Below are 7,819 nucleotides of genomic sequence, written 5' to 3'. Positions count from 1 at the left end.
AAGTTCCATGAGATGCTGAGAAGAAGGGCATTTGGGCAAAATGCTCTGGAGATATCTGTTAGGTCCATTTGGTTCATAATGTCTGTTAGCTCCAGTATTTCTGTGCTTAGCTTTTGTCTGGATGACATGTGTATTGGTGTGAGTGGAGTACTGATGTCCCCCCATCAGTGTGTGAGGGTCAATATGTGATTTAAGGTGTAGTGGATCTCTTTTACAAACTTGGGCACTCTTGTGTTTGAGGCATAGATATTAAGAGTTGAGATATCTTCCTGGTGGATTTCCTTTGCTGAGTATGTCATACCTTTCCTATTTCTTCTGACTAGTTTTGGCTTGAAGTATATATCTTATCAGATATTAGAATGGCTACATCAGTTTGCTTCTATTTTCTTGGCATATCTTTTCCCAATCCTTTATCCTAAGGTGATGTCCAACCTTGATGTTAACTGTGGTTTTTGGATACAGCAAAAGAGAGAATCCTGTTTTCACACCCTTTCTATTAGTGTGTAGTTTTTTTTTTTTTTTTTTTTTTTTTATTGAGGAGTTGAGACCATTGATACTGAGAGGTATCAACGAGCAATGATTATTTATGATTCCTTTTGTATGTTGTTGTTATTGTGGTGGTGGTGGTGTGTGCGAGCACATGTGCTTTTCTTTTGACTTTCCTGATCAGTGATCATTTGTTACCTGTGTTTTCTTGAATGTAGTTAACTTCTTTAAGTTGGACTTTTTCTTCTAGCACCTTCTATAGGGATGGATATGTAGACAAATATTGCTTAAATTTAGCTTTACTATGGAATGTCTTATTTTCTCTATCTATGATGACTGAAAGGAAGTTTTGCTGTGCACAGAGGTCTGTAATTATTTGTGAATTCTGATAGGTCTGTCTTTATATGTTTCTTGGTCATTTTCCAGCTTTTAGGATTTGTTCTTTGTTCTGCGCATTTTGTGTTTCGATTATTATGTGATGGTAGAATTTTCTTTTCTGGCCCTGTCGATTTGATATTCTGTAAGCTTCTTGTACCTTTATAGGCATCTCCTTCTTCAGATTAGGAAAAAATTCTTTTATGACTTTGTTGAAAACGTTTTCTGGGCCGTGACCTGGGTCCCCTTACCTTCCTCTGTGCCTATTATGCTTATCTTTGGCCATTTCACACTGTCCCAGATTTTCTGGATGTTTTGTGCCAGGATATTTTTAGATGTAACATTTTCTTTGACTGAGGTATTCATCTCGTCTTCAATGGCTGAGATTTTTCTGTTCCATCTCTTATGTTTCTGTTGGTGAAGCTTCATCTGTTGTTCCTGTTCAAGCTCCTGAATTTTTCATTTCCAGAATTCCCTAAGTTTGTGTTTTCTTTATCCACTCTGTTTCCACTCTCAGGTCTTGAACAGTTGTATTAATTTCCTTCCGTTGTTCATTTATGTTTTCAAAAAATGTCTTCAAGAGATCTAATAATTTCCTCTCCAACGACTTTCATTATCTTCATATAGGACATTTTAAAGTCTTATTTTGTCTTTCAGCTTGGATTATTCAGAATATTGGAATACTCAGGGCTTGCTGCAGAAGGGCTGCTGGTCATATTGTCCTGGCTGTTATTGACTGTGTTTATGCTGGCGTCTAGGAATCTGGGTCCGCACAAACTGCAATTCTAGTGCTGACATGTGGTCTTGTCTCTGCTGGGGAGGTGTTTTGTTCCTCTGTTTTCTCTATGGTTCTTAAAGAGTACCTGAGTGAGTGTTGCCTGGCAGGAATCCTTCTATGGTTCTGATAGGAGTTGTTACGGCTTCCCTGGCAAGAATAGCCTGTCAGGAAAGTGAGGTTTTGTTTGCTGGTGTTACCCCGGTTAGGCTGCCCTTGTCTTAGTGGATGGCCCATATCCCTGAGCATATGGTGTGGACCATCCATTAGCACTGCCTGGATTGGTTGAGTTTATATAAAGGAAGAAGCCATGAAGTTGGAGTGGAGAATAGACATGGATATGATTGAGATACATTGTATACATGTATAGAATTATGAGAAATAAGTACAAAATATTCCATAAAACAATTTCTCTTTATAATTCAAATTATATCCAGCTGTGAGAGTTTTGCACATCTTATACATGACATTTCAAATGAAGTAGCAGGCATCCCCCAATACCCCCACCCCTCATTTTGTGGCCATGGTAAATATTTGGTGATGTTACTGTTTCTCCATGAAGGATAAATTTTCAGTGGCTGTTTTCCAGACAAAGGACACATTTGACTGGTGTGTACCAGGGAAGGAAATGGGGCTGGGCCTAACCTTCGCAGAGCCTCTGCTTGGTGCTGACGTCATATTCTCAGACGTACCTTCTCCACTTTTCCACACAAGCAATGAGTCTCAGAAAGGCTAAGGGTCTGGTCATGGTGACCATCTATGACCTTTATGCCTTACTTGGAGTCTTTTTAGGATGTGAAACTCTACAGTGAGATGTGTGGAAGTGGGTTTTTTTGTTTTTTTGTTTTTTTTTTTTTTTTTTGTGCCACTCACAAACAGAGCTGGCGAGCCAACCATCTGTGGAAATAGCTGGTACTCAATGTGCACAGATTTTATTTAAGCCACCATGCCGAGCTCTGCGGTGTGCTCTGCTTAAAGGTTGCTGTAGTATTTTAAAACTATTCAAGCCAGAAACAAAAACAAAAACAAAAAACCAAAACAACAACAAAAAAACTGAAAAAATTACGTACATGACTGATACATTATTAATAAAGCAGACAGAAAACCTCCCGAGAAGCAATAAGAGTTTTTGAAAAGTAATTTTAACTTTGATGTGGCCACATAGATTTGAGAGGGGAAATAGGGTCATTTTAAATCATGTTCTCTGAGTCTTCAAATGAGGCAGAGAAATGTATAATGAAGCCCAGAGGAAAGAATTTTGACAGGTGAAAGCCTAAAGCTCTTCCTGAAGAATAAAATATTTGGTAAAATATTTTGCTTCTAAGTGTTCTTAGCGGTGTAGGGAATTCTTGAGTGACAGCCTTGGGTCATACCCTTTCAGACGTGCAGGCTGGGTGGATGCTGGGATTGTGCGCTGCAAGGGGCAGTTTCTGTCCCAGGAGCCTTAAGGCTGCCTTGCTTTCGAGTTTGAGCTGTCTCAAGCATAAGACGCACGACACGCTTGTCATCTACTCCTAAAGTGTCTGGCTTTGAAATTCCCACATTGAGGAAGTACTTAATGGCTTGATTGATTAGCGTTGGGTTGCTGGGAAGTGTCACAGAGTCCCAGTTCTGTGTGTTGTCCTGGCAGCTCTTGTTCCAGACCCACCATTTTATCCCTTGTGTGGCTCCAGGGACAATCATTCCCAGGCTTTTCCAGCTTCCTAGTGGCCTCTGGAGCTCCTGGGCTCTGACACCACTGTTCCCCATCTCTGCCTCCATCTTCACATGACATTCCCCTTGCACGTTCTGGTAAAATCAGCAGACGTGGATGCAGGGGCCCGTCTCAGCTCAGTATGACCAAATTACACCTGCAATGACATATTTCAGAGTGAGAAGGATCACATCCTGAATGGTAGATGAATGTGACTCTTGGTACTCAGGGAACTAATCCGTTACACTAAGTAAATAAAACATCCAGCTTAGAGACCAGTAAATCAGGGTGAATACGTTACATAAGAAGTTCCTTTGAAATAAGGAATTTGGATGTCTTGAATGGTGACACCTAGTGTGTAATGGTGATATGGCAGCTTTGCTCAAGTAGCAGTTGCAAGTGCACAACAAATCAAAGAAGCAGGACAAGACCAGAAATAGCAAACACAGAGTCATTTCTTTTCGTTTCCATGGGCTTTAAAGGCTCTCATGACCTTATGGCATTGAACATGCCATTGTTAGCGACTTGACACTAGCTTTGCAGTATTTCTCACCTCATGAGTTTTAGGGCTCCGAGTATGTTTCCAGCAGAGCCATTCTGTTTTTACTTAACCACTTCATTTGTACTGAGTATGCAAAGTGAGACCCACCCTTGTCTTACCATGGAATACATGAGGGTTTCTGTTTAGAGTTTTATTACTGTGAAGAGACACCATGTTTGTAGCAATTCTTTTTTTTTTCAATTTTATTGAATATTCTCTGTAATTACATTTCAAATATTATACCCTTTCCCCCATCCCCTCCATCCTCCCCATCAACTTGCTTCCATGAAGGTGTTCCCTCTCCCAATCACCCTCTCCACCTCGGTGCCTTGGCTGTATTATGACTGACTATATGGTCAGTTTTGGAAAAGGTGCCATAGGTGCTGAGATGAAGGTGTATTCTTTTGTTTTAGGATGAAATAGTCTACAGTTGTCTGTTAAATCCATTTGGATCATAACTTCTGTTAGTTTCACTGTGTCTCTGTTCAGTTTCTGCATCCATGATCTGTCCCTTGATGAGAGGGGGGTATTGAAGTCTCTCACTATTATTGTGTGTGGTGTAATATATGCTTTGAGCTTTAGTAGAGCTTCTTCTTCTTCTTCTTCTTCTTCTTCTTCTTCTTCTTCTTCTTCTTCTTCTTCTTCTTCTTCTTCTTCTTCTTCTTCTTCTTCTTCTTTTTTTTTGTCAGTTTGCAGTTCATTGTCGCTGTCTCAGGCCTTGACTGCACACTTTTGCAGTTGGGTACAGCCGCTCCTTCTGCTGCTGCTTCTTGGTCTTCAGCTTCTCCTCATGCTTGGTGAGCCGGCGGCACATGGCTCTAGTCTTCTTGGGTCGCAGGTCCAGGGGCTTGTACTTCCTTCCCTTGTAGAACTTCCTGAGGTTTTCCTTTTGAGTCTAATTAACGACAGTGAGGACACAGGCAATGGATTTGCGTACGACTCGTATCTTGGAGAGCTTGGACACAGCGCCGCCTGTCACTTTGGTGACGCGAAGCTGGGACAGTTCCACCTTCAGATCGTCCAGTTGTTTCAACAGCTCCTCCTTCTTCTTGCCACGCAGGTCCCGAGCCTTAATCTTGGCCATTGCTGCATTGTTCACGGCTGAGGTTGCCCAGTTCGAGAGCTAGTAGAGCTTCTTTTATGAATGTGGGTGCCCTTGTATTTGGAGCATAGATGTTCAGGATTGAGAGTTCATTTGATAGATTTTTTTTCTTTGATGAGTTAAAAAGTGTCCTTCCTTGTCTTTTTTGATGACTTTTGGTTGAAAATCTATTTTATTTGATATTAGAATGGCTACTTCAGCTTGTTTCTTGGGACCATTTGCTTGGAAAGTTCTTTCTCAACCTTTTACTCTGAGGTAGTGCCTGTCTTTATTGTTGAGATGAGTTTCCTGTATGCAGCAAAATGCTGGATCCTGTTTATGTATCCAGTCTGGTAGTCTGGAGACTACCAGAGAATTGAGTTAATTGTTAATTAGTATTGGAGAATTGAGTTAATTGACTTTAAGGATTATTAAGGAATAGTGATTGTTGTTTCCTGCTATTTTTGTTGCTAGAGGTAGAGTTATGTTTGTGTGCTTTTCTTCTTTGATGCTTGTTGCAAGAGGATTAGTTTCTTGATTTTCCTAGGGTGAAGTTTCCCTCTTTGTAGTGGAGTTTTCCATCTATTATCTTCTGTAAGACTGGATTTGTGGACAGATATTGTGTAAATTTGTTTTTGTCCTGGAATATCTTGGTTTTTCCATATATGGTGATTGAGAGTTTTTCTGGATATAGTAACCTGGGCTGGAACTTGTGTTTCCTTGGAATCTGTATGATGTTAATCCAGGATCTTTTAGCTTTCATAGTCTCTGTTGAAAAGTCTGGTGAAATTCTGATCTGTCTGCCTTTATATGTTATCTGTCCTTTTTCTCTTACTGCTTTTAGTATTCTTTCTTTGTTTTCAGCATTTGTTGTTTTGACTATTGTTTGTCTAGACAAATTTCTTTTCTGGTCCAGTCTATTTGGGGTTCTGTAGGCTTCTTGTATGTTTGTGATCATCTGTCTTTTTAGGTTAGGAAAGTTTTCTTCCATAATTTTGTTAAAGATATTTACTGGGCCTTTCAGTTGGGAATCTTTGCTTTCTTTTACACCTATTATCCTTAGGTTTGGTCTTCTCATTGTATCCTGGATTTCCTGGATGTTTTGGGTTAGAATATTTTTGATTTTTGCATTTTCTCTGACTGTTGTGTCAATGATTTCTATGGTGTCTTCTGCTCCTGAGACTCTTTCCTCCATCTCTTGTATTCTGTTTATGATTCCATCTATGACTCCCTATGTCTTTCCTAAGTTTTCCAACTTCAGGGTTGTCTCCTTTTGTGATTTCTTCATTGTTTCTATTTCTTTACTTGGTTGTTTGTGCTTTCCTGTAGCTCTTTAAGTGATTTGTGTGTGTGTGTGTGTGTGTGTGTGTGTTTTTGTGGTTCCTCTTTAAGATCTTCAACTTTTTGTGTGTATTCTCCTGGCTTTCCTTTACTTTTTAAAGTGTGTTATTTATTTGCTTCTCAAAGATCTCCATCATCATCATGAAGTATGATTTTAAGTCTAAATCTTGTTTTTCTGATGAGTTGGGATATTCACTATTTGTAGTGGTAGGAGAACTGGGTTCTGGTTTTGCCAGGTTGCCTTGGTTTCCATTTTTTAAAGTCTTGTGCTTTCTTCTTGCCATCTTGTTATAGGTGATGCTAGGTGATCTTGTTGTCTCTTACTGGAGTTTGTCTCTCTTGTGGGCCTGTCTCCAGAGGGAGATTGTTCCTGGGTGTTCATCTCTTTGGGTTGGCTGTGAGTTCTGATGGCAGAACTCAGTCCTGATGCAGCTGGGCTGGATCTGACCTTGGGCAGGAAGTGTGAGCTTCCAGGCAGCACTGCCACCTGCGCTGTGAGAGTTCTGGGTGACCTCTTCCAGGGTAGACAGTGGGGAGGGTACATTGACTCACCCCTCCACTTAGGAGTGAGATCCCTCCTGCAGCTCTTCCGAGCACCCAGCGACCTGTGGGCAGGTTGCTGGTCCTGATGAAACTGGGCCGGGTCTGGCCTTGGGCCGGAAGTGTGTGCTCCCAGGCAGCACTGGACCATTGTAATTCTTATAAAAGACATTTAATTTTGGCTGGCTTACAGTTCAGAGTTTTATTTAGTCCATTATCATCATGGCTGGAAACATGGTGGCACATAGACGAGACATGATGCTGGAGAAGGAGCCAAGAGCTCTACATGTGGACACTCAGGCCGCAGGAAGTGAATGCCACACTACTTGTAGCTAGAGCATCTAACACCTCAAAGTCCACCTCCTAGTGATACAGTTCTTTCATCAAAGTCACACCTACTCTAACAAGGCCACGCCTCCTGATAGTGTCACTCTCTATGGGCCTAGTATTCAAATACATGGGTCTATAAGGGGCCATACCTATTCAAACCACGACAGTTGTTACTCTACAACATGTGGTATGGAGCTATGTAGACATCCACTGTGCTGTGATTGCAAAAGTTTTGGAATATTCCCGAGTGAGGACTGCCCATGACTTTAGGAAGTGGGTGGATGTATCACTCAAGGGTGACCAACTATTGTGAGTTTAATCCTTAAAAGCCAGAGTAAGGTTTTATTTTTTTTTCCTTTTACTACCATATTGATATTATATATTTTTATAACCAGCTGTTTTTTCAGCTACAGTTTAAAAACGTGGAATTCTAACACTGTGAATGGTAATATAAATTTCAAAGCCCGCAGACATAACAGCTGTTATTATGAAGACAAGGAGGGCAAAGCACTGGATGGGTTTTGAGGCAGTTGTGAGATACAGTGTGTGACAGGGAAGGAGAGGTAGGACCTGCTTTCCTCTGGGTCCCTCTGGATAATGATGCTTTGTGTAGAGTTCTGAGCAGGTTTTTGGTGTCTTCCAGACACACTGGAACCC

General features: G+C 40.9%; 1 pseudogene across 1 annotated transcript; it reads right to left on the bottom strand.

Moving 5' to 3' along the window:
* Positions 1–4,581: 4,581 nt before the first annotated feature.
* On the bottom strand, positions 4,582–4,954 carry LOC308416216 (large ribosomal subunit protein uL29-like; annotated as a pseudogene). The gene has a single exon. The product of its transcript is annotated as a large ribosomal subunit protein uL29-like (transcript).
* Positions 4,955–7,819: the final 2,865 nt, after the last annotated feature.

This window comes from Micromys minutus, assembly GCF_963924665.1.
Source record: "Micromys minutus genome assembly, chromosome: 2".
In the NCBI taxonomy this organism is placed as follows: Eukaryota; Metazoa; Chordata; class Mammalia; order Rodentia; family Muridae; genus Micromys; species Micromys minutus.
This window is presented reverse-complemented; position numbering and strand designations above follow the sequence as displayed.